The following is a 27,292-nucleotide window of genomic DNA, read 5'->3' as shown; positions in this document are numbered from 1 at the left end:
GAGGGGATGCCAGAGGTAGGTTCTTTACCCAGAGAGTAGTGGGGGCATGGAATGCACTGCCTGTTGAAGTAGTTGAGTCAGAAACATTAGGGACCTTCAAGCGGCTATTGGATAGGTACATGGATAAGGGTAGAATAATGGAGTGTAGATTAACTTCTTCTTAAGGGCAACACAGTAGCATTGTGGATAGCACAATTGCTTCACAGCTCCAGGGTCCCAAGTTCGATTTCGGCTTGGGTTGCTGTCTGTGTGGAGTCTGCACGTCCTCCCCGTGTGTGCGTGGGTTTCCTCCGGGTGCTCCGGTTTCCTCCCACAGTCCAAAGATGTGCAGGTTGGGTGGATTGGCCATGAAAAATGGCCCTTCGTGTCAAAAATTCTATGATTAACCTAGGACAAAAGTTCGGCACAACATCATGGGCCGAAGGGCCTGTTCTGTGCTGTATTTCTCTATCTAATACTGACGCAAAGTACTCATTAAGAATCTCACCCATTTCCTCTGACTCCACGCATAAATTCCCTCTTTTGTCTTTGAGTGGGCCAATCCTTTCTCTAGTTACCCTCTTGCTCCTTATATACGAATGAAAGGCTTTGGGATTTTCCTTAACCCTGTTAGCCAAAGATATTTCGTGACCCCTTTTATCCCTCTTTATTGCGCGTTTGAGATTTGTCCTACTTTCCCGAAATTCCTCCAAAGCTTCATCAGTTTTAAGTCGCCTATTTCTTATGTATGCTTCCTTTTTCATCTTAGCTAGTTTCACAATTCCACCCGTCATCCACGGTTCCCTAATCTTGTCATTTCTATCCCTCATTTTCACAGGGACACGTCTGTCGTGCACTCGAATCAACCTTTCCTTAAAAGACTCCCACATTTCAAATGTGGATTTACCCTTAAACAGCTGCTCCCAATCCACATTCCCTAGCTCCTGCCGAATTTAGTTATACTTGGGCTTTCCCCAATTTAGCACTCTTTCTTTAGGACCACTCTCGTCTTTGTCCATGAGTATTCTAAAACTTGCGGAATTGTGATCGCTATTCCCAAAGTAATCACCGACTGAAACTTCAACCACCTGGCCGGGATCATTCCCCAATACCAGGTCCAGTATGGCCCCTTCCCGAGTTGGACTATTTACATACTGCTCTAAAAAACTCTCCTGGATGCTCCTTACAAATTCTGCTCCATCTATGCCTCCAACATTACATGAGTCCCATACAATGTTGGGGAAGTTAAAATCTCCCATCACAACCACCCTATTACTCCTAAATATTTCTATAACCTGTCTACATATTTGTACCTCTACTTCACGCTCGCTTTTGGGAGGCCTGTAGTAAAGTCCCAACAATGTTACTGTACCCTCCCTATTTCTTAGCTCTACCCATATTGCCTCAGTACCCAAATCCTCCATCGTGCCCTCCTTAATCACAGTTGTGATATCATCTCTGACCAGTAATGCAACTCCTCCACCCCATTTACATCCCTCTCTATCCCTCCTGAAGCATCTATACCCTGGGATATTTAGTTGCCAATTTTGCCCTTCCCTCAACCAAGTCTCAGTAATACCAGTAACATCATATTCCCAGGTACTAATCCAAGCCCTAAGTTCATCTGCCTTACCTGCTATGCTTCTCGCATTAAAACAAATGCACCTCAGACCATCTGTCCCTTTGCGTTCATTGGGCATTGTTGTCTGAAAGAGTTGAAGTGTGGATGCTGAGGGACTCCTGGGTCCTTTCTTGCTCGGTGGTACGGAAAATGTTAATCCGAGGTTGACCTTTTCTCTTCAGGAGGTGTAGTTTCCCTGGATGAAGCCTGACCTTGCTACACCCCAGAGAGTGTCACAGTCTGCGCTGTGCTAGCTACGAGTGCTGAGGACATCATTGAGGGCAGGTTGTCCGATGATGATGATATCTAGCTGGTGCCAGTGGACTGATCTTGGATGTCTCCAAGATACCTTGTTTTTGAAGTAGCTGTTGGCCAAGCAGAGTTCATGGTAAGAGCACAGCTCCAGCAACCTCTGTCTATTTTCATTCATTTTACCAATTCGCTGGTTCCTGTGCACATTGACCAAACTGTGCCATCTGTATTCTAGAGTCACCTGGACAGCACAGTCTGTCCGTGCTGGGAATTTTGTTGATGGCAGCATCAAGTACCTCATAGAATTAGGCCGGGATTCTCCGAGCCGGCGATGGGTCGGAGAATCGTCAGGGGCGCATGTTAATCCCTCCACGGCGCTCCAATTGCAGTCACCGCGGTGCCGGTCGGGGGCCGCTGAAATAGGCCCCCCGCAACGATTTTCCGCGGGCAACGGGCCAAATACCCGCCGAGTCCTACCGGCGGGGTTCAAACCTGGTACCACCTGGCGGGGGCTTGGACCCGCGGCTGCTGTGGATGTCTTGGTTGGGGGGTGTGGGGGGGGGGGGGGGGGGGGTGGGTGTGTGGGGGCCTGCACAGGGTCCAGGCCCACGATCGCGGCTTCCGATCGGCAATGGCCACGATCTGGAGGGGGCCTACCTCCCTCCGCGCGGGCCCACTGTTCAGTCCCTGACATGTTGCTCCGTGCCAGCACAGAGACGGCAACCATGCGCATGCGCCAGCGCAAAGACGGCCATCGCGCACATGCGCGCGGATCCGCGCTGGCCGTGCAGGGGAGCCTTTCGGCGCTGGAGCAGGGCACAGCACTCTGGAGCCTTGCTAGCCCCCTAAAAAACAAAGAATTGCTGGGCCAGGAGGCCCGTTGACGCTGGCGTACACCACTCCAATATTTACGCCAGCGTCAGTACTTGGCCGGGATTTCAAAGAATCCCGGCCTAGATCTTTGATATCTGAGTTGGAGGTGAGTGTTGGGACATAGATTTCCAAGGTTAATTGAGCCTTTGGATTTTGATAAGTGATGAGTAAGAAGACTCTCTAAACCTTATGTTAGGTGATCTATCTTCTCAAGTAGAGTGATTTTTACTGCAAAACCCACTCCATGCTCACGTGTTGCCTTGAGGGTTTTCCCCTGACAGAAGAACGTGTAATTTTTATCTTTAAGAGTTTCAACTTGGAGCGAGTCTGGTTGCTTGCACTGCAGCAATATCCACATTGAACTTTGTAAGTTTGTTATTGATCATAGATTGCTTGCGGGTTTCATCAACCTGCAGAAGGTCATCGATAAGGCTAGGTTTCACGATCCTTAAGTTCCAGTCTGCGATGTGAAAAACTGGTATTCTCTTTGTTAAGTTAGTCTTGTTTGGTATATAGATTAGCAACCCACCTATTGAGAGATGACTCTCCAAGCACCCAGTGAAGCAAGAAGGATGTGGCAGGACAGCATCTAACTGACTCTGTGCTTCCCAGCTTGAGGCGAACAGTAACTATCCAATGAAACCCAGTGATCTCTCCCACTCTCCCACTATGGTGCTCATGCTCTCTGCCTATTGAGTAAGAGTTTATCACCGCAAACTGCTGCTCCCTGCGTCCCAATGTAAACCACAAAGCTAGAGTGTCCTCTCCAGGTCCCAGGCCCGAGAAAGTAGTATTGAGACCCTGAGTTGCTCAAGCATCAAAAATCCCTCTTGGCATTTCTAGTGTTGTCCAAAGGAAAGGCAGAAACCAGCACTGTAGCAGCTAGGTTGCAGGGTTGACAGAAAGCTGCCTGACAGTTGAGAGATTATCATGCACTGACTCCACTGCAGATTTTGAATCAGATTTTAATCTCCTAACCTTCTTCTTACCTGAGACAGACACCCACAAGGCAAAGGGGCTATTTACCCACAGCAGGGGGTCTGTATGCCGTGTATCTGGGGGCCAGGCCTCTTCTGAGTCCCTGGTAGTTTACCCTGGGTCTGCGAGCTATCCAATTTACATATGTCGCCAAAGGGAGGCAGGAGATAGGACTACCTATGAAGCAGCTATGCACTGGCAGGAGAAACTTACATACTTGCAATAGTTATACTGCTAGCCAGTGGTCAGAGCCAAGAAATGACGAGCAGACGAACCTGTATGCATCACCCACTATGCTAAAACACCTGATGGGTTTCAACACATGGGAGACACATGGGGGAAGGGGACTTGGTATGATTTAAGATACGGGCCACAGAATTTTGGATGGCCCCAAGTTTTCAGAGGGTGGAACGTTGGACACCATCCTGGCTGGAGTGTGCTGGATCCCTGGCTACCAAACTCCATCGCTCTCCCTGGTGAGAGGCTGAGATAGGTCCGTCTGTTTGCAACGTTGGTGTTGCATTTAAAAGGAGATTCTGTTCATTCAGTACTGGATTAAGATAAGCAATCTGAAAAGTTAGAAACAGTGGAGGAGTCCAGGACACTGATGGCGAGGTAGAGCTGGGTGTCTTCAGTGTACATGTGAAAACTAACTCGTGTTTTAAGGTGATGTCAATGAGGGACAACATGCAAATGAGGAATAGGATGGGACCAAGACGGCATCTTTGGGAAATACCATAGATAACTGTGCAGGAATGGGATGAGGTGCTATTGTAAGTGATGCTTCAGATTGCAAATGATGCTTCAGATACCATTGGATAGATGAAGATGGAAGCAGTGCAACCTCACCCAGCTGGATGAAGAAGCATTAGAGGAACTTGGTATTGTCAATTGTGTACCTGCAGACAGGTCATAAGGATAAAGATTGAATATTTCCCTTTGTCACAGTCCGAGAGGAAGTAATTTGTGATTGTGGTAAAATCCATTCTGGTACCGTGGCAGGAACAGCAACATTTTGGAGCATTTCAAACATGTGAGTTCAAGGAAAGATGGGCACAGATTTGGAAGGTGACAACATACTCACGGATATTGGAGAGCAAAGAGAGGTTAGAGATGGGATGGTAGTTTGCAAGGATGGTGGGATCTGTATGTAGATGAAGAAGGGGGTGCACGCATGGAGTTTTGAAGGACTATGCGAGATCATAGTTCTCAGATGGGAAGAGAAGCAAATGCTAATGAGGCTCTGGTCATATTGGATTTAAAGAAAGTGAGGGAAATTCCATAATCTAACATTTAGAGATCTCTTTTAATGTTACATTCTGAGTGTCTTTGCATATTGCCAGAATGAACCTGTATCAAACCTGTGTGTTATGGAATCAGGAAAACCAAAGTGGGTAGTGACTGGTGCAATGGGATATACAAAAACCTTAAAAATAATAACATTGACTCACTATTGATACTTGGGGCTAATTCAGTCGGTATTTTACTGGTAACATATGAACTACTATCAACGTTCGTGGCAGTAGAAACTGTATGGAGAGGATGTGCCTTTTTACTGTGAAACCTGACAGTGATCCTACCACAGATATTGTGGCACTAAATTCCTCTTTCAGATCTTGCAATGAGTAGTAATTCTGTATATGTGTTGGCCCATGGGGACTGCAAGCTGGCAGATGCTAGACAGGCTTGTTATATATCTATAAATAACTGCACTGTGTGGTTGACTGTTTTCTTATGAAATAGCCCTCTGACTCAGAATATTCTGTGCTGTGATTGGTATCTAATAATAAAGTAATCCTGCCCTAGGCTATAACTGCAACCATCTTGTATTCGTAGCGACTTGAAATGGGACATTTATGTTGTAGATTTCGATACAAGTGCATCAAGGGAAGGGAAAGTCCAATTTTGAACAATTTTTTGGTCCTCAAAACAGGTAATATGGTGAAGCAAATGTGTTTTTTGTCAGATTTTATCCAGTGCTTTTCTGGATTTATTGCACCTTATGAATATGACGTCAGTATAAGGTATTGAATACAAAGCAGACATAAACAATGTTGACATGGCCAGAAGATGATATCCACTTCACCAGAATACACAGGGATTCAAGCCCACTGTAATAACCAACTGAAGCGCCTCCCCCCCCCCCCCCCCCCCCGCCCCCTTTTTAGCATGTGCAGTAATCACCAGGTCAGGCAATAGCTTCTGCACTGGCTCAACGGAGCTCTCTGAGACCTCTGCTGAATTTTGTCGGGGGACAATCTTCAATGACATGAATTATTGACTGGGGAGCAACACAGCTGCAGCCCAGGTTCCCTGCAAGGCCCCACTTGGGCCAATTTGCTGCACTAAGGCCTTGCCCAGTGCAAAAACAAACCCTTGCATGCACAAGGTGTGGCCTCCTGATTGGACTAAGATTGACGTTTTGGAGTGCTCCTGGAATCTACAATTTTGCAACTGAAGGGTGAGAAAGTTCCTAACTGAACCAAATGTGAAAACTCGTTATTTTCGTGATGGAAAGGAAATGACTCATCAGATTCCGGTCCTCTTACAAAATAATACAACCTAAAAATGCGAGACATTTCCTTCACAAGGTAGTTTTGGAATATGAGTGCGCACCACTGTGTTCAAAGACGTCCACGTGTTTCAACATGAATGAGCCTTGCACTTGGCCCTTAATTAGAATCAATATTAGAAATTTTCTTTGTGATAGAAAACAAAGCTGCTCCTAAATTAGGTATCTATTTCATACTCAGATTTTCACAGCTCTTTTCAACTCATTGTGGTACATGTGGCAAACTGCACGGAAATCCCCTCATACCATTGTTAAAACCAATGTAGCTCTGGCTGCACTGATGTTACTAAGACTTAGTTAGGCTAGTTGTCTGGCAGTATATAGTGCATTGTTTTCAGTCTTGCAGCTACCGTTCCACTCCTGTGCAACTTCTTTTCAACTGAACAGATGAATGACTTTTTGAAAGTGTAACAGCCTGCTCTGGGCCTACGGGGTGGGAGCGATTATCTCCCCCTTGGTCCTTGCTGAGTATGAGCTCCCCTGCTAGGGGCCTTTGTATAACCTTTGCATAAGAGGTCGATCAGTAAGGTGCCAACCAGAACAGGAACCCGGTAGGGATGTAAGGTGCAGTGTATATATCGTGTTGCAAATAAAATCACGTTTCTTTATTTTACTTGGTGTGGACTTCCGTTATCCTTATTAAAAGAAGTACCAAAAATAACATGTGTAACACATGAACCAATTTGCATAAATAATATACAGAGGAATTGAAAGTAACACTGTGGCCCACAGTGCAGTGCAGTCACATATCAAAATGACATCAGTTCACAATGCGAGTCTAATCCCTTGGACATCAAATAATTAAATGTAAGCAGATTATGCTGAATAATTGCACTGAATGTTTGGGTTTGTAGAATGATCAGTACCAATGCATAATATAAACTCCAATGGACTGAGAAAAGTCTGTCTGACATCTCCAACCACATTCCGAACATAGTCAATAGCATGGCTTTGAAGGCTTCATAGGACTGATCTGAATTTGTGCTCTAATGATCACTCTGTCCAGTCTGCTGGGGATAAACTGTCAATTTATATCTTTCACTGTTAACAGACTGTGAACAAAGTACCCTACTATGGGCTTTCCTCCAATCTCCTTGTGGAAATGTCCTGCAGCCTATCTCCCAAAGTTAAATGTAGTGAACTCCAAAATATCTGTCTAAACTATATCCTACATTATTTAACCTTGATATCTGTTGCATGGTATAATAGTACAGTCATAATATTGCAGGGGTAAAAATGGAAATCCAAATTTTATATTTACTTTACTCCAGCCATGTGCAGTTACTTTCATTAATAATACACCAAACATTTCTTTCTAAATAGATTTTGCCGTCATTTTGTTCAGGAGCTTTTGAATACCCATTTTTAAATTCACATTGACAACGGGGGCGCGATTCAGCAACCGCATTGTGTCCAGGGCGCGCCAGGTGAATAGCGGGAAAGGGCAAAATTGAGATTCGCGCCTGGTGCGAATCATTCTGCGAATCACCCAGCCTGCACCCAATGCTGAGTTCCAGACCACTCAGGGGGGTTGGGCTTGGTCGGGGGAGGGGGGGGGGGGGGGGGGGGAGGGGGGGGGGGGGCTGAAGCACTTAGGTCGGGGGTCATCCCTGGGTTGAGGGGGGGTTGAGGGGCTCTGTGTCTGTGAGGCTTTCAAGCCATCTTTAAATATTGTGGAGACCCAGAACAGAGGCATTGCTGACCCTGCTGCTGGTCTTCCGACTTCCTCGGGGGAAGAAGGTGGTCCGCCTCTCATTGACAATGTTGAGAAGCCTGGGCATGTTGGCATCCCTGAAGCAAGGAGCAGGTCTGCGCGCTGCCGTGCTTGTGTCTTGACTGGAGTGAGCGGTGAGGGAGCGTTTAAAAGCAGCCCCTCCTTGTTAGCAGTGAGAAGCTGTGGTGAGATTCCAGCGAATCAGACAGCGAGGCAAGACAGCTAGTAATGGCAAGAAGCTCCTGTGGCTCATTTTTGGCACTAAGTGCCATGGAATGCGGGTCGCGATGTCGCCAACGTGGTTGTTGAGGAACATCCTGCCAAAACCGCCCAAAATGACACTTAGAAACCTTTCCGTTGAATCACACCCCTTACCTGGCCAACATGTGACTCCAGACCCACATCAATGTGGTTGACTCTTAAATGTCCTCTGAAATGGCCGAGCGAGCCGCTCAGTTGTATCAAATCGTTGGAAAGCTTCAAAGGAATGGAATGGATGGATCAGCCGACATCGACCTAGGTACCAGAAATGACAATGACAAACTCAGCCCTGTCTACACTGCAAATCGCTTCTTACTAACAGCTGGGGGCTTGTGCCAAAATTGGGAGAGCTGTCTCACAGACTAGTCAAGCAACAGGCTGAAATAGTCATTCTTACCGAATCATTCCCACAGATCAAGTCCCAGGCACCACCATCAATATCCCTGGTTGTATCTAATCCCACAGGCAGGACAGACCAAGTAGGGGGGGTGACACAGTGGTATACAGTTGGGTGGAAGGAGCAGCCCCAGGCATATCTAAAAATGAGGTGTCAACCTGCTGAAGCTACAACACGGGATTACTTGTATTCCAGACAGCATCAGCAGCAACTGATGGACAGAGCTAAGACATTCCACAACCATTGGATTAGATCTAAGCTCTACAATTCCGCCATTTCGAGTATGAATGGTGGTGAATAATTAAACAGCTCACTGGAGGAGGAAGCTCCAAAAATATCCGCATCCTCAATGATGGAGGAGCCCAGCGTATCAATGTAAAAGAAAAAGCGGAAGCTTTTTCACAATCTTCAATCAGAAGTGTCGAGGAGATGGTCCTCTGGAGATCCCCAGCATCACGGTCTTTAGCCAATTCACTTCACTCCACGTAATATCAAGAAATGGTTGAAGGCAGTGAATACTGCAAAGGCTATGGGCCCTGACAATATTCCAGTAAAAGTACTGAAGTCTCCAGCACTGGTCACATCCCTAGTCAAGCTGTTCCAGTACAGCTAAGACACCAACACCTACCCAGAAATGTGGAAAATTGCCCAGGTATGTCCTGTGCACAAAGAACAGGACTAATCCAACCCAAGCAATTAACGCCCAATCACTCTACTCCTGATCATCAGTAAAGTGATAGAAAGGGTCATCAGTGCTATTAAGCGGCACTTGCAGAGCAATGACCTGGTCACTGATGCTCAGATTGGGTTCCACCAGGTTCACTTAGCTCCTGATCTTATTACAGCCTTAGTTTAAACATGGACAAAAGAGCTGAACTGGTGAGGTGAGAGTGACTGCCTTTGACATCAAGGCAGCATTTGACCGAGAATGGCATCAAGGAGCTGTAGCTGAACTGGAGTCAATGGGAATTAGGGGGAAAACTCTCCACTGTTGGGAGTTAACGCTAACACAGGAAGATGGTTGTAGTTGTTAGAAATCAATCCTCTCAGTCCTGGGACATCCCTGCAGGAGTTCCTCAGTGTAGTGTGCTAGGCCCAACCATCTCCAGCTGCTTCATCAATGACCTTCCTTCTATCATCAGGTCAGAAGTGGGGATGTTTCCTGATGATTGCACAATGTTCAGCACCATTCATGACTCCTCAGATAATGAAGCAGTCCATACCCAAATGCAGCAAATCTGGACAATGTCATGGCTTGGGCTGACAGCACCTACCAGAAGTTGCACCGCGTGGCTGTGCCAAGAGTGGCGCCCACCAGATCTTTCTACAAGTTAATAGACACTCCATCTGCATGGAGCATGACACTGGAGAGACAATGTCTGTAGTCAGTCGTCTTAGGTTTGATTGCATTCGGCCTGGCCTTCAATCACTGACCCTGTTGGACACCAAACCACGGTTGGACACTTATATGGCGAACTGCTGGTAATAAAACCAGAAAACCATAAGACATTAGAATTAGGCCACTCAGCCCATCGAGCCCGCTCCGCCATTCAATTATGGCTGATATTTTTCTCATCCTCATTCTTCTGCCTTCTCCCCTGAACCCCTGATCCCCTTATTGATCAAGAACCTCTCTATCTCTGTTTTAAAGACACCCAGTGATTTGGCCTCCACAGCCTTTTGCGGCAAAGAGTTCCACAGATTCACCACTCTCTGGCTGAAGAAATTCCTCCTCATCTCTGTTTTAAAGGATCGTCCCTTTAGTCTAAGATTGTGTCCTCTGCTTCTAGTTTTTCCTACAAGTGGAAACATCCTCTCCACTCCCACTCTATCCAGGCCTCGCAGTATCCTGTAAGTTTCAATAAGATGCCCCCGCATCCTTCTAAACTCCCAACAAGTACAGACCCAGAGTCCTCAACCGTTCCTCATACGACATGCTTTTCATTCCCGGGATCATTCTTGAGAACCTCCTCTGGACCCTTTCCAAGGCCAGCACACCCTTCCTCAGACACGGGACCCAAAACTGCTCACAATACTCCAAATGGGGTCTGACCAGAGCCTTATATTGCCTTAGAAGTACATCCATGGTCTTGTATTCTAGCCCTCTTGACATGAATGTTAACATTACATTTGCCTTCCTAACTGCCGACTGAACCGGCACGTTAACCTTAAGAGAATCATGAACAAGGACTCCCAAGTCCTTTTGTGCTTCTGCTTTCCTCAGCATCTTCCCAGATAGAAAATAGTCTATGCCTCCTTTTCTCATTCCAAAGTGCATAACCTCACACTTTTCCACATTGTATTCCATCTGCCCCTTCTTTGTCCACTCTCCTAGCCTGTCCAAGTTCTTCTGAAGCCCGCCTGCTTCCTCAATACTACCTGTCCCTCTACAGATCTTTGTATCATCTGCAAACTTAGCAACAGTGTCTTCAGTTCCTTCCTCCAGATCATTAATGTATATTGTGAAAAATTCTGGTCCCAGTACACCTGAGGTACACCACTAGTCACTGGCTGCCATTCTGAAAAGACCCCTTTATCCCCACTCTCTGCCTTCTGCCAGTCAGCCAATCCTCTATCTATGCCAGGATCTTACCCTGAACACCATGGCCCTTAACTTATTTAAGTCTCCTATGCGGCACCTTGTCAAAGGTCTTCTGGAAATCTAAATAAATCACGTCCACTGGTTCTCCTTTGTCTAACGTACTTGTTACTTCCTCAAAGAACTCTAACAGATTAGTCAGACATGATCTCCACTTGACGAAGCCATGCGGACTCAGTCCTATTTTATCATACACTTCCAAGTACTCCACGATCTCTTCTTTAATAATGGACTCTAAATCTTACCAATGACCAAAGTCAGTCTAACCGGCCTATAATTTTCCGTCTTCTGCCTCCCTCCCTTCTTAAACAGTGGTGTTACATTAGCCACCTTCCAGTCCTCTGGGAGCCTTCCTGCCTCCAGTGATTTCTGAAAGATCATCACCAATGCCTCCACAATTTCCTCAGCTATCCTTTTAGAACCCTGGGGTGTAGTCCATCCGGTCCAGGTGATTTATCCACCTTCAGAACTTTCAGTTTCCCCAGGACCTACTCCTTAGTAACGGTTACTCTGGTTCTCCTGGAACTCTGGCATCTTATTGGTGTCTTCCACCATGAAGACTGATGCAAAGTAACTATTCAGTTCATCTGCCATTTCTTTGTTTCCTATTATTACTTCTCCAGCCACATTTTCCTGTGGTCCAATGTCAATTTATGCCTCTCACTTACCTTTTATATATTGAAAAAATCTTTTCATATCTACATCCCTGGGTAAGTGCGCCGGGCCTATTGACCGTTTCGCCCGCGGACAGCGTCAAGGCACAGGACGTGCTGCATCAAGAGGCGTATAATGGACTGGAGAGCGGCGTTTACGTGTCAAGCATCCGTGCAATGATGCCATTGCAGGTTCGGCCATGAGAGCCAGCATCTGGTGGCGGTGAAACATCCATCTCGGTTTCAGAGCTGGAGCTAGGCCGTTCCTCATCCGGTATCTCGGTATTCTCAAAAACGCCCCCTGAATCCTCGACAGCCAGCGGAGCCGGGGGCGGCGGCGGCAACAGGGGGGACTGGGGCAGCAGAAAAGACAGCGGCACTTGGACGTCTGAATCAACGGCTGTATTGGCTGGAGTATCCGGCACGTGGCTTCAGAGATGGTCCACGTACCAATTAAACTCGCGGCCCTGTGCCTGTATTCAGTAGGAAACGGGTCACATTTTCATCAACATGATGCCCAGGATCCAAGCGGCTCTATCTCCATAGTTCTGGACGTGTACCCCGTCTCCTGAGGCTAACCTGTGCAGCGGCATGCTGTGGCCTGTGATCGCCTCAGTTTGGTCCTGAGCATGGTGGACATTCCTGTCTGTATAGGGAAAGGCGAGACTTAACCGGGTGCAGCAGCACCGACCCATCAACATCTCGGCTGGCGTGATGACTGCCGTGGCATGCGGGATTGGCCTCCTCAGAACGCCTGTGTTTGAACCATAATAAACCTTGTTTGTTAATTTCTACCTATCATCTATGTACTCTGCTTACCGCAGATTCAACAGGTAACCATATAAATACTGCAGCCAGTGGCGGACTGGCCAGGGTGTCAGCTTGCCCGATGGCAAGTGGGCCCCTGATGAAGTGAGCCCCCTATATCAAATAAAAATGCAATAAAGAAACAAACACAGACAACTGTTTTAGTAATAAAAAGGAATAAGAAAAAAAAGAGAACAGGACACAAATAAGCAGTGCATGAAAAGGAACGAAGCAGGGGAGGTAGTGGAAGGATGTGGAATAGAGGGGGCCCGGGTCGGGCATAATTAAGGAATTCCATGTTTTCAGCAAGAGTGTGTGAATTTAAAGATAAAGTTACAATTCGTGATTTGAGATGGTTGGCAATTTAAAAGGATATCAAGCAGTAGTCTTGGTTCAGCCGGTACATCGGTCCGGGGCCCGGAGAGCCAAGAAGGGGCCCGTGAATCTCTGAAGGGCCCTTAAAAATTATAATTAATTAGATAAATAAATCTCCAACTTCTTTCCTGAGACTTGTATTCTAACTTAATAAAATATAATTGTTTTTAAAAAGAGCAATACCAAATAAAAATCAATAAAGAAACAAACAAATAATCACTCAGTGTATGAAGGAATGAAGCAGTGTTAAACGGATGTGAAAAGGAGTGGAGGGGGGGGGGGGCTGGTTCATTCGGGTCGGACATAGTTGGAAATCCACGTTTTCAGCAAGAGTGTGTGAATTTAAAGATAAAGTTACAGTTCGTGATTTGAGATGGTCGGCAACTTGAAAGGATATCAAGCAGTACATAGGGTCGTGAGGTCACCGAAAAGGAGAAGCGGTACCTTTGACCGTGAATCATGAGGTCAAAGAGATTGAAGTGATAAGCCATGATCGGTAAACTCAAAGGGTTGTGACTTGTAACACTACACTGGTATCAAACTGGACATTTTAACTTTGGTCGTGGGACCATTCTTAATATCTTACTATAGTCGGACCAAACTTCTAAGTTTCAACAGTTGTCTCAGTTGCTTGCTGGTGTGAATACTGGACAGTGGATTGTCTCCTCTTCTGAAGCTGCATAGGCCACAGTAGTATTGACTAATGAACATAGCCTATTGAAGTGTAAGTAAGTTATTTTATATTTTTTATCAAGTAGGGGTTTATCTGGCGTTCCTTCAAGTTATTCTTGCAATCATCAATATTAATTTTTCCCAATGTGGGCTATTTTTAATGAAGTTTTTATTTCAGGAATATTACCCCTACCAGCATGGAAAAGAAAAAGCATAAATCTGGGTCACTAAAACGCAAAGAACAAAAAGAAGCAGAAAGGAAGGAATCAGCCAAGCGATGCAAGCCTATTACAGAGTTTATAATACCACAAGCACAATCCACATCAATATCCAGTTCTGCAACAAATAATCAAGAAGCAAGAAACAATGTTCATGGTGATGATGCAATGATATGCGAGTTACAAGAACAGAGAAGAGCTACTTTGAATGTAGAGACAAATACAAGTGCATCCATTACTAACCAACCCAGGCCCAATATTTCTTATGGCTTCCTTGTTCCGGTATCTGTACTGCCTGTAGTTGCAACATCTGAACACATAGCTTCAACTAGTGACAGGGAATCAGATATTCCTTCAAGCATAAATGACTTGGTTTCTGAAGCACATCCTGTAAATGAACCTAGGCAAGAAAATGAAAGATCAATTACTGGAACCTTCCAATATCCATCACGAGCAAAGCTAAAACAGTTTTTTGCTGAACATCCACTTCAGCCACTTGATGATCTGCCATTTGATGCTCGTTTGTATGAGAGGAAAATTATGAATGACTCAGTCCCAAGAAAATGGCTAACATATAACAAAGAAAATAGATGCTTATATTGTTCATACTGCTTAGCCTTTGAGTTTCCCAACACTTGTAATCCATTACCCTTTGTACGTGGCTTTAGTGACTACAGGTGTATTAGCCAGAGCTTTACTTTACATGAATCGCCAACAACACATGTCAGAAATGCTCAGCAATATATCAGTGTGGTTAATGATGGCACCTTAGATACATTTTTTGCAACATCACTAATTAAAAGGAAAGAAGAAGTATTGAAGCAGAGAAGTATTGTCATGAGGATTATAGACATCATAAAGATGGTTGGCAAGCAAGCACTTCCTTTTCGAGGTCACAGAAATGAATCGGCCTACACTCTAGATAATGAGGTTCTGAATCATGGCAATTTTTTAGCTACAGTGCAGTTGATGGCAAAATATGACCCCATTATGGCAGCTCATGTTTCTGCAGTGCAAAACAAGTCTAAACAAAGAATCAAACGATTAGAGCAACAAGGAAAGGCTCAAAGTAAAGGCCGTGGTGGACTTGTTGCATACCTGAGTAAAACAACTATAAACATGTTAATCAAAATTATGAAGAATATGATACAAGAAAGAATTAGTCAAGAAGTTTCTCAAGCAAAATATTATTCTATTCAGGTTGATTCAACACAAGATAATTCATCCGTCGATCAGTTTAGCATTATTATTTGGTATGTGTTTAAAGATATTATCTGTGAGCGACTACTTTCAGTTGTGCCAAGTAATGATGGTACAGGACAGGGACTTTTTGATCTATTGATTGAAACATTACAGCATCTTAAAATTGACCCCCAAAAATGTTTATCTGATAGCACAGATGGCGCTGCAAGCTACCATGGCCAGTATAATGGTTTACAAAGTAAAATTGCTGATGTGGCTGATCAACATGTTCATATATGGTGCTATGCTCATGTCTTGAATTTGGTGATAACTAAAACAACAAAATGTTGTGTGCCTGCAGTTTCTTTTTTCAATTTGCTCCAGAATATAGCAACTTTTGTGAAAGCATCATACAAGAGAATGGCTGTATGGATAGAAGTTGTTGGAAAACATCTAGGAGAAGAAAAAAATGAAACGATTAAAGCTAATTGGTGAGACCAGATGGTCAGGAAATCCAATGCAGCAACAAATATATTTGGACGTTTTGATGATGCCGCTGCCAGTACTTTCGTAAATCTATTGACATGCTTATCAATGATACAAGATTCAGAAAAGTTTGATGCATAAACAAAACATGAAGCAAATGTTTTACTTCAAAGTCTTCTAAAGTTTGAAACCATATTGACAGCATTTACTTACTTGTATATATTTGAAACTACAACCCCATTATCAAGTTATCTACAAACAAGTGGTTTAGATATGTTTACTGCATGGAGTTTGGTAGATTCAGCTACAACAAAGTTGAAGGAACAGACAAGACAGAACAGGCATTTGATAACGTTCACAGCAAGGCTTTGGAATTTGTAAATAAATGTAATGACAGGATTTCACAGATGAATATGGATGAAAATCAAACATTGGAAATTGATGCGTTGGAAACAGCATTGCCAGTTAAGAGGCAGAGGAAGAAGAAAAGAATGGCAGATGAGCTTATTGATGATGAAAGAAATTCCTCAGATTCTCTAGCTGATTTTCGAGTAAATGTGTTCAACCTAATAATGGATCGCATTGTCCAGTCACTAGAATCACGCTTTGTACAACACAAACAGTTGTATAAAGATTTGTCCTGCTTGGACCCAGCAAAGTTTAAAACTATTGCAGAGAAGGGCCTTGAAGATGAAGCATTGGAAGGTATTATTAAGCTGTTTCCATAAATCAGCAAAGATCAAGTAATATTGGAATTGTTTTCTTTTGCTTCAAACTTTGATGTATTAAAGCTATTGCTTAATGATGGTGAGAATATGGATTCCAGTTGCAACAATTGTAAAATTTGAAGCACTTGCCCATTGTGTGCTAAAAATTCTGGCATCCAACAGACTTCATGACAAGGCATATGATAACCTTTATGAACTTTATAAAGTCATCTGCACACTATCAGTTACTCAAGTCCAATGTGAGAGGACATTTTCAAAGCTAAAGATCATAAAGACAAGGTTAAGAAATTCGCTGTCTGAGGAGAATTTGGAATCATACATGTTGCTATCCATTAAAAAGGAATTGTTAGATGAATTGGATGCAGAAGCAATTATTGGCAGATTCGCTCAATCATCTAGCGAACACAAACGATTGCTTTTAATATAGTGGACTGCATGCAATGCTCAATTGTGCTTTTGAACTATCTGTTAATGTGTAAATTGTGCAGTAAACTATTTCAAAATATCAACCAATTACTTAAAATTTAAAAAAATAAATAAAAAATTCAATTATAACATTCTGTATTTACATTTGGTATCTACTGCCAGTAATATGCACAGTACATGTACACTGTAATTACTAAGAAATACACATTTTTTCCACAAAAATTTTAATTGTACCCTTTTTACCATATGTATGTTTTGAAAATTTTATTTATTCGTTATGAAAATTAAATGATAGCATTGTAGTTGTGGGTGGGCCCCTGTGGTATTGTGTGAAGCAAATAATGGCATGATGGGAAAACTAGTCAAGTCTTCTTGGTACAATTGAATTTAAACTGAGTTCACATAACCTAAGGCACAGATACAAACAGCCGAGGTCAACTTGACCTGAGAACTGGCTGACTCTAACACTCAGATAAGACGCGTTCATCATGAGACCAGAGGAGTCTAAATATATACGATAAGCTAAAAAACTGTCTCTTCCTGTACTTAAACAAATTTGTCCATCGCTTAAAACAAAGACAAGATAATGACATGAGACCCGAGTCCTCTAAAGGTCAACAAGGTGATGCCATTGTCATGATTATTACTTATGTTTTACTTTCGATCAAATTCCTGACCAAGTTGTATTCATGTTATCTTGATCCTATAATGTATAAAAATCGCCTCATTCTTCTGTAATATCGCAGACTTGGGACGGACTCAGCAGTTTGTATTTGACTGCCTTCCGACTTCAAGTCTCAGCCATACTGCTAGCAGTCAGTTCTAATTCGTAAATAAAGTTCAGTTTTGCTTACCTAATGAATCATGTTTGCATCTTTCTATCACAGTCCGGAAGCGGGGAACATATTGAATACGTCACCCCCTTTGTCTCCTGGCAACCAATATTTTTAGACCCAGTCTGCCACTGACTGCAGCTGCAAGACCAAGTTAGAGACTCGGAATCCTGCAGTGAGTAGCTCATCCCCTGACTCCCCAAAGCCTGTCCACCATCTACGAGGCACAAGTCAGGAGTGTAATGGAATACTCTCAACTTGCCTGGATGAGTGCAGCTCCGATAACACTCGAGAAGCTTGACATGATCCACGACAAACCAGTCCACTTGATTGGCACCTCATTCACAAATATTCACTCCCTCCACCTCCGACACACAGTAGAAGCCGTGTGTACCATGAACAAGATGCACTGCAGGGGCTCACCAATGCTCCTTCGACAACACCGTCCGAACTCATGACTGCTACCACCTCGAAGGACAAGGACAGCATTTACAGAGAAACGCCATCATCTACAAGTTCCCCTCCAAGCAACTCACCATCCTGACTTGGAATTATATCGCCGTTCCTTCCTTCACTGTTGTTTGGTTAAAATCCTGGAACTCTCTCCCCAACGGCACTGTGGATGTACCTTCACCACATGGACTGCTGCGATTCAAGAAAACCTTTTGTTTCTGGTCTTTTGAGACTGGCAATGAAAGGATGCGCCAGATGGGCTTCTGGTTAATGGTGTCGAATTATCTGTGCACCATTCATATCACCGATAGCAGAGACGTCAACATTCGCAGTTTGCCAGCTGCAAATGTTGATAACATATCTGGTTTTTTTCTCAACTTAAAGAGAGAAACACATATGCTATAAAAAAGGACTGGGACGTAATTTTAACAGGCATGTATGACGACAATGCTTGTTTTGAAGAAATTGGCGCTGAAATTATCTGATTACAAGGCCTCCATGTTCAAGCTGGTAAACATCTATTTATCGGTCTGCAGTATATTCCTAGGTTAAACATAGAATTCCAGTTATCTACTTTAATAAGAGTTTGAAAACGCAGAACTAAGCACAGGCATAAGATGTACATGCACGCTCAAAACCAGAAGAACAAAACATTTGCTTTGAAGATCTTTTTAAAATTGTGAGGACAGGGAATTAAGGCTCTTGACTGTGACACGCGGGAATCATTGAATAATTGACTCTGCTGAATAGCTGATGTGCTTAATACATGATAATCAGCTGTTTTGTAATTGCCTCCTAAGGTGATGGAAATACTTGCCATCAATTGACCATTATAGATGGCGGCCCTTAATAAGCATCAGCAGCTTAACTGCATTTAGAATTGCAACAATATCTTTCTGTTGAATATTCCTCAAGTTACTTACATATGGTTTAATTACTTCCTTGATCTTTTTCTCCACAATTGTAGTTCTGTTTTGTGATCAAAATATGTGCTTATACACAGGGGGGCAATTTTTCTCATATAACATCTGGTGAACAGTCAGTTCAGACATTGAAGAGGAAATGGATTGGAAACTTGCAATGCTAAACTTCCATGTTCTATCTTGGGATTACCAGAACGTCCCTGACTTGGAGTATGTTTAGGTGCCATTGATGCAAATCCAGCATTCTAATGGAAATTCAGCAAACTGGTGTCCCTAATTCCACCCACCCCATCCCATGCTCCATCTTCCATGCTTGTCAGTGAGGAACTCCAGAAAAACCTTGGCACTGAGGATTGTTCTAGGAACGTCCTCAGAGTGGAGGGCATGAGGGAGGACTGACAGCAAATGGACAAAATTAAAATAAGTAGGCATGTGTCCTTTCTCCTGGCATGATCTTTGGGCTTTGGAGGGGATTTGATGCCCTCCAGCAGTAGTCAGAATACCTCAAGGCTAGAAGTCAGATATTAGAATTTGAACCTCCTCAGGCCGAGATCGTCAATCTTGCTTCCACTCACTATTCCCAGCACACAGCTCTGTTCGAGGATAGGCCTGTGTCCAGAGTGCAGTCATGAATGGGGCAGGAAATTTGAGTGATTTGAGGCTTCTGCAGATAGTACAATCACCTGTTTGATATCCAATGGGAAGAAAATTCATTCTCACGTTATTAAAAAAAACATTGGTGACCCTTCATCAGTCAGATTTCATTAGACGGATAATTTTCCAGTGTTAAAAAGCAGTCCAACATGTAGCCTAGATTCTTTAATTGACTTAAATTTAACAACAATAGCAATCCATTTAAAATAAACTGTACTGCAGGCATTCATTTACACTAATTGTAAATTTCAGGCTGTTGATTTATGTCCCTTGGTGCTCATTAAGGCTTATTAAAGGATTACTCGGGACATTACTAATTAATGTTACTCTTCTTCACTTTCAGCTTCTCCCATTTTACTTGTGGCCATCACAATGCTCGTTGATCTCTGTCTCTTCACGTCAGTCATCCATTCCTCTTCCAACCTTACTGTGTTTAAGTCTCTTGCCACCAGTTTTCCATTTGGTCTTAGGCCTTCCCTCCTCCTTCGTCCACACTGTCCCACCTCCTTCACTTGCCTCACCATTTGCCCTCTCTAACTCCGCAACAGATGACTACAATTTGATCCTCTTCTCAGCTGCTTTCTTCGATGTATCCACAATCTTCACTGACCCCCTGCTGTTATACTTGTCTTGGCCTTTCTCAACACTCCACACATTCATCTCAGAATCTGCATTTCATTGGCCTCCAGGCATTGTTACTCTTTTCTTGATGTTGCCCAGGTTTTTGTTTTATATAACAAGGTCAGTCTCACAACTGCCTTGTAGATTTTTACTTTCAGTTTCAACAGCACTTTTGTATCATGCAACAATCCACTGCATTTCTTCCAATTTCTCCAACCAGAGTTTATCCATTGCTAATAATTTCCATTCCCATACTTCCATCTTCTCCATCACTGGTTTCAGATGCTTGAAACTACTCACTTTCTCCAGGTCTTCATCTTTATACCTTCACTCTAACAGTCCAGATATATTGGGTCTTTGGTCCTTTGACCTTCACACTCGTGCCTTCTTCCTCAGAAAGCCATAGAGGATGGGGTGAAGTGATGTTCTCAACTTAGCTCCATGTCATATGCAAACATCATTGACCATGGCGCTTCCTGCCTTACTTGCTCAGTTAGATCATCCATGACAACCAAGAAGAGGAAGGGGCTCAGTGCCGATTCTTGGTATAATCCAACTTTAAGAAGTCTTACAACACCAAGTTAAAGTCGAACAGGTTTGTTTCAAACACGAGCTTTCAGAGCACTGCTCCTTCCTCAGGTGAATCCTGAGGAATTCCTCAGGTGCTCCGAAAGCTCGTGTTTGAAACAAGCCTGTTGGACTTTAACCTGGTGTTGTAAGACTTCCTACTGTGCTCACCCTAGTCCAACGCCGGCATCTCCACATCATAATCCAACTTTGACTTTGAATTTCCTGCTTTCCCCCTATTTACTCTTTTCTGCCACTCATTATACATGCCCTGTAATAGATGTGTACACAAATTGTAGAACAGACCTGTTCCCTCGGCACCCAGTCATAAGCCTCCTCAAGGCTGATGAATACAATCTTTTTAATGCATTGGCCTTCCCGCTTTTTCTCCATCATTTGCCTCAAAGCAAAAATGGCGACAGTGGTGCTTCTACCAGACATGAGGCTGAACTGATTTTTCAGCATTTCTGCCAGGCTGCATTGACATTTAGACGTGCTCTTTTGAGCTTTGTCATCTTTTCACCTGTACTTTAGCCACTCTCATTCACTGAATGCTAACCCTTGAATATTCCTTAGAGTGTTCAGGCGGGAATCCTGCAGGTCACTTGCAGGGTACACCCTAGCATAGGTGCCGTTTTCGTTCATATCAACCATTAAAAGGCAGCACGGTAGCATGGTGGTTAGCATAAATGCTTCACAGCTCCAGGGTCCCAGGTTCGATTCCCGGCTGGGTCACTGTCTGTGTGGAGTCTGCACATCCTCCCCGTGTGTGCGTGGGTTTCCTCCGGGTGCTCCGGTTTCCTCCCACAGTCCAAAGATGTGCGGGTTAGGTGGATTGGCCAGGCTAAATTGCCCTTAGTGTCCTAAAAAAATAAGGTTAATGGGGGTTGTTGGGTTACTGGTATAGGTATACGTGGGCTTGAGTAGGGTGATCATTGCTCGGCACAACATCGAGGGCCGAAGGGCCTGTTCTGTGCTGTACTGTTCTAATTCTAATTCTAATTATTTGGATTTGGCGAGTGGTTTGAGAGTTGGATGCCTTTTCTGCCACTAACCCTCTCTATTTATCCAGCTTTGGGACCTCCACCGATACACACCAGCTTCTCTGCAGTAGTGACAGCGTCTGCTACTTAGCATTGCCAATGAGAGAATCAGACTGTGCAGAAAGAGGCCCTTCGGCCCATCGAGTCTGCACCGACATGTTAAAAGCACCTGACCTACCTACCTAATCCCATTTAACATCACTTGGCCAATGGCTTTGAATGTTATCATGTGCCAAGTGCCCATAAAGGATGTGAGGCAACCCATCTCTACCACTCTCCCAGGCGGTGCATTCCAGACTGCCCCACCCTCTGGGTAAAAAAGGTTTCCCTCAAATTTCCCCTAAACCTCCTGCCCCTCACCTTGAACTTGTGACCTTCGTAACTGACACATCAATGAAGGGGAACAGCTGTTCCCTATCCACGCTGTCCATGCCCCTCATAATCTTCCACACCTCGATCAGGTCGCCCCTCAGTTAAAATCATTTAAATACTTTATGGATTACTTACATTTACAATACAAACTTTCCTCAACTGATTCAGCAATCCATTTTGCAAATGCTGCGAAAAATAAACAAAGGGGTGAATTTTATATGGCTTTTGTCAGAGAAAATAAGGCAACACTGCTTCCCATGGCAGAAGGACGGATTACCGGTGGACACGGATTTAAGATAATTGGCAAAAGAACCAGAGAAGACATCAGAAAAAATATTTATAAGGCGAATTGTTCTGACCTGGGCGGCACTGCCTGCTCAGGTGGTGGAAGGAATTTATTTAATAAATTCCAAGGGGAATTGAATAAAAACACGGGGGACGATTTTGCACCCACATCTGCCATCAGCAAGAATGGTGATGCAGGGGCAAAATCTCGTGAGAATCAGAAAGCACATTCTCGCCAGCAAGATCACATTCCCTGATTTTCCACGCACCTCGCCGGCGATGTCAGGAGGTACACGCCACGAAGGGTGAAAACCTTATTTTAATAGATTTGCATATATTTTAATCTCATTACTGAGCCCCCCCCCCACTCCCGCTACATGATCCCCCTCATAGAATATAAAATCCTGCTGATGTGATGTCATGCCAGCAAAATTTATAACAGGTTTGGAAAAACAGGAATCAGTCGAGGGAATGCCCCAGGGGTGCAAAGTAAAGAATCGCCACTGGGGGGGGGGGGGGGGGGGGGGGGGGTAGGAACAGGCAGTGTCCTAGCACTTTCCTCGATACAGGTTGGGACAGTCTGTCAGTGCCAACCTGTGCCAAACTATGTAGGGGCAGTTCCAAGGTTGGACCCTCCAGGGAGCCCAACTGGGGGTAGGGTTCACCTCATATATGATGGGAGGAAGAGTCATCAATGCTGATGCTGTGGTGGGAAGGGGGGGAGGGACTCAAATGCTGCTTGTAGGCGGCACTCAGTACAGAGCAATCGCAGGCTGACACAGATCTAGCTGATTAAAACCACCGTTCACTTCTACTTATCGTCTCGTGTGAATTGATGGGCGCATCACTCGGAAAATGGGCACCCTGATTTCTGTGGAGCCTTTCTTGCCGGCTCTATCAGGCCCTTCCCCGCTACTGCGACAGCATAAATCACACCCAATGAATTTTGTATCAGAGAGGTTCCAATTCTGGACTAAAAACCTGGCCGTGCAGCTGGAGAGGCAAGCACTGGGTTTCAGTTAGAGCCTAACACTGAACAAATAGGGGAACATTCCGGCCAAGAAGTGGAAATATTTGCAGGGCTGTGGGAAAAGAATAGCAAAGTGTGATTAATTGGACTGCGCCTTCAAATCATAGAACAACCCAGGCTCAATTCCCTGCCCCATCCCCGCAACTCTACTTAACCTTTGGAACTAAGGGGCAATTTAGCATGGCCAATCCATCTAACCTGCACATCTTTATACTGTGGGAGGAAACCGGAGCACCCGGAGGAAACCCATGCAGACAGGGAGAGAGCGTGCAAACTGTACACAGTCACCCGAGGTCAGAATCGAACCCGTTGAGAGGCAGCAACGCGAATAACTGACGCTGACCTAACACAGACTTGATGGACAGAATGGCTTCTTTCTGTGCTGTATCATTTTATGATTCTATGAGAGCTTACTGTAAAGAAGCAGTTAAAGTAAGGCAACTAAAGTGAAATGATGGAAATTTTGAAAGAAAATTCAACTTTGGTTGTTAGCAATGGCAAGTTTGGTCCGGTAATTCGATATTCATTTGCCCGCCTTGACTTGCACTGAAAATTCAGTCGTGATTCTTTCTCATCATAGAAAGCTTCAAACATCAGGCAGCTTTGTCATTTTTGCATTAGTTTTTGTTTTGTTCCTGGTGCTTAGTTTCCCCGTATCAGTGTCTGGAGATTTGATGCGTCTCACAATGGGATGGTGTTTGATTTCAGCCCTGTTTTTGAAAAGACATCTGGAGCTAGGTGTCCAGTTGCCACATGTTTGGTCTGAAAGTTTGGTCTCAGCTTTAGTTTTGACTATTTCAAGTTGCACAATTGCTTTGCCAACCTGCAGAACGATTTTTGAAGGCGAAAAGTGAAACGTACAAAAATAAAAGATGAGGAGGGACCTAAACCAGCAGCAGGCTTCCACTGGTTTCAGTTTGGTTTCTCGCTGGCTGGCAGTTTTACCCGCCCATTTTGGGAGTAAAGTGGTCTCTGGAAAATCAGGTGGCCTAAGACTCTCAGGGAAATGTGGGAAAGAAGGCTCCATAGTAAAGAAGGAGTGGAAGGTGGTTGGTGTGTTGGGATTCTGGCAAAGAAGATGCTGCAATTTTCCTTGTGCAGCTGAGAGGAGTACTTTTTCTTCTCCTCCCCTCAAAAAGGAAAGTGAGAAACATGTCAAAAGGGCCTGGAGCTTTCCAACCTTCACCTGTTGGGGATACCATGCTGGCTTCCTTGCTCAAGCCAAAGCTCAAATCGCTGCCACGGTGATGTAGTTGCCATGCAGACTGTATTAACTGTGGCTTAGTCAGTAGTTCTCTTGCCTCTCAGTTGGAGGGTTCTGGGTTCAAGTCCTATTTCAGGGACATGAACACAAATATCATGGCTAACACTCCAAAGCAATACTGAGGGAGTGCTGCACTGTTGGTGGTGCCATTTTTCAAGTGACATGAACTGAAGCCCCATCTACTCCCTCAGGTGGATGTCAAAGATGCCATGAAAACGTAGCGGAAGTTTCCTTTCTCACCATCAATGAGAATCGTGATGGGCGGGGGAGTAAGATTTGGCAGGAAGTCAATAATCAGTTTCCTGACGTTGCAAAATGGGTTTAGAGTCATGTTCTCCTGACATTAATGGCGGGTTAAAGGCATGTCCTGTGTCCAGCTGATCTATGTCGGGAACTTCATTTGCGTCTCATTGTTGCTCATTGAAAGCCCAACACACCAGCTCATGCTGCAGGAGGCAGTCACACGCCATAATTCAAGCAGTGGTCAGGGGCAGCAGAGTGGAACTGCGAGTGGGGAAGGTAGAAGGGTCCTGAATTCAGAATGGAGGAGCCTCAGCTCTTGACCTTGTACCAACAGGTACGGGGTACTTGCTCCCTGTATGGATGAGGAAAAGGACTGGAGGGAGGATGAGCTAGCTGACCACTGCACTGTGGTACAGGAGGCCATTCAAGTGGGGGGAAGCAAAAGATAAGTGGTAGTTGTAGGGGATTCTATAATTAGGGGAACTTTTAGCATCCTTTGTAAACAGGACCGAGAGTCTTGGTATCTTGCCTGCCCAGTGCCAGGCTGAGGGACATTTCTGACTGGCTTGAACGGAGATTGGAGTGGGAGGGAGAAGATCTAGTTGTTATGGTCCACGATGGGACAACAACATAGGCAAGACTAGGAAAGTGGACCTGTTTGTGGATTATCAGGAACTAGGAACAAAATTAAAGAGCAGGTCCTCAAGTCTTATAATCAGTAGTACAGTGGTTAGCACTGTTGCTTCACAGCGCCAGGGACCCTGTTTGATTCCCGGCTTGGGCCACTGGCTGTGCGGAGTCTGCATGTTCTCCCTGTGTTTGCATGGGTTGCCTCCAAGCGCTGCGGTTTCCTCCCACAAGGCATGCTGTTAGGTAATTTGGACATTCTGAATTTTGCCTCAGTGTACCTGAACAGGCGGGGAGTGTAGCGATTAGGGGCTTTGCACAGTAACCTCATTGCAGTGCAACGTAAACCTACTTGTGACACTAATAAAGATTATTATTATTAATCTCTGGATTACCACCCAAGCCACGTGCAAATTGGCAAAGGATGAGAAAATTAGAGAAGTAAACATGTGGTTAAAGGAGTGGTGTGGCAAAGAGGGGTTCCATTTCATGGGGCACTGACACCAGTATTGGGACAGGAGGGATCAGTACCGTTGGGACAGTCTCCATCTGAACAGATCTGGGACAAGTGTTCTAGCAGAAAGGATAAATAGGTGGGGAGGGTCACAAGGACTTTAAACTAGCAAATGGGGTGGGGGGGGGGGGGTCACAAGGACTTTAAACTAGCAAATAGGGGGAAGGGAAGGGTAAAACTACAAGAAGTATAATGGTTAATGGGAACCAGAGCAGCAGGTCAACATGTGAGGAGAAGGTAGAGGTTATTAGGATGAACAGACAGAGTCAGTCAAATGACTACAGAGAGTAAAGGAAACATTAAAAAATAAGGTAAGGTGTAAGGTGACTGTGGGAGTGAAAGTTGGGGATGGGGCTGAATGTTATCAGAGATTAATGACGGAGGTCAGAATGTGTGAAAAGCGTAGTGGAGAAGAAAATCCTGCACGGAAAAGACAAATCAATAGGACACATTTAAAAACATTGTACCTAAATGCACGGAGTATTTGGAATAAGGTCAATGAGCTGACGGCACAAATAGAGACAAATGGGTATGATTTGGTGGGGATTACTGAGGCATGGTGGCAGGAGGACTTCCCAAAAACTACAGTTAATGCAGAGGAACGTGGTACAATAACATCACGAGGGAGATGGTATTGAATAAACCAAAGGGATTGAAGGCAGATAAGTCTCCAGGACCTGATGGCCTGAGGGGTATTAAGGGAGGTGGCAGCAAAGATAGTAGATGCATTGGTTATGATAGATCAGAATTCCCTGGATTCTGGAAGAGTTCCGGTAGATTTGAAACATGCTAATGTAATTCCCCTATTCAAAAAGGGAGAGAGGCAAAAAGTTGGCAATTATAGACTGGTTAGTTTGACCTCTGTGGTGGGAAAGTTGCTGAAATCAATCATTAAGGAGGAGATGGGGGCGGCACAGTGGTGCAGTGGTTAGCAATGCTGCTTCATGGCGCCGAGGTTCCAAGTTCAATCCCAGCTCTGGGTCAATGTCCGTGTGAACTTTGCACATTCTCCCCGTGTTTGCATGGTTTTCGCCCCCACAACCCAAAGATGCGCAGGGTAGATGGATTGG

At 44.5% G+C, this 27,292-nt stretch overlaps 1 protein-coding gene across 1 annotated transcript in view; it reads left to right on the top strand.

The window, feature by feature from the left end:
- The window catches only part of arhgap24 (Rho GTPase activating protein 24), a 1,044,996-nt gene that overhangs the window by 237,798 nt on the left and 779,906 nt on the right, over positions 1-27,292 (top strand). The gene's annotated exons all lie outside the window — the stretch shown is intronic.

Source organism: Scyliorhinus canicula, chromosome 3, assembly GCF_902713615.1.
Source record: "Scyliorhinus canicula chromosome 3, sScyCan1.1, whole genome shotgun sequence".
Lineage (NCBI taxonomy): Eukaryota > Metazoa > Chordata > Chondrichthyes > Carcharhiniformes > Scyliorhinidae > Scyliorhinus > Scyliorhinus canicula.
The sequence above is the reverse complement of the archived record's forward strand: the minus strand, read 5'-3'. Positions and strand labels throughout refer to the sequence as shown.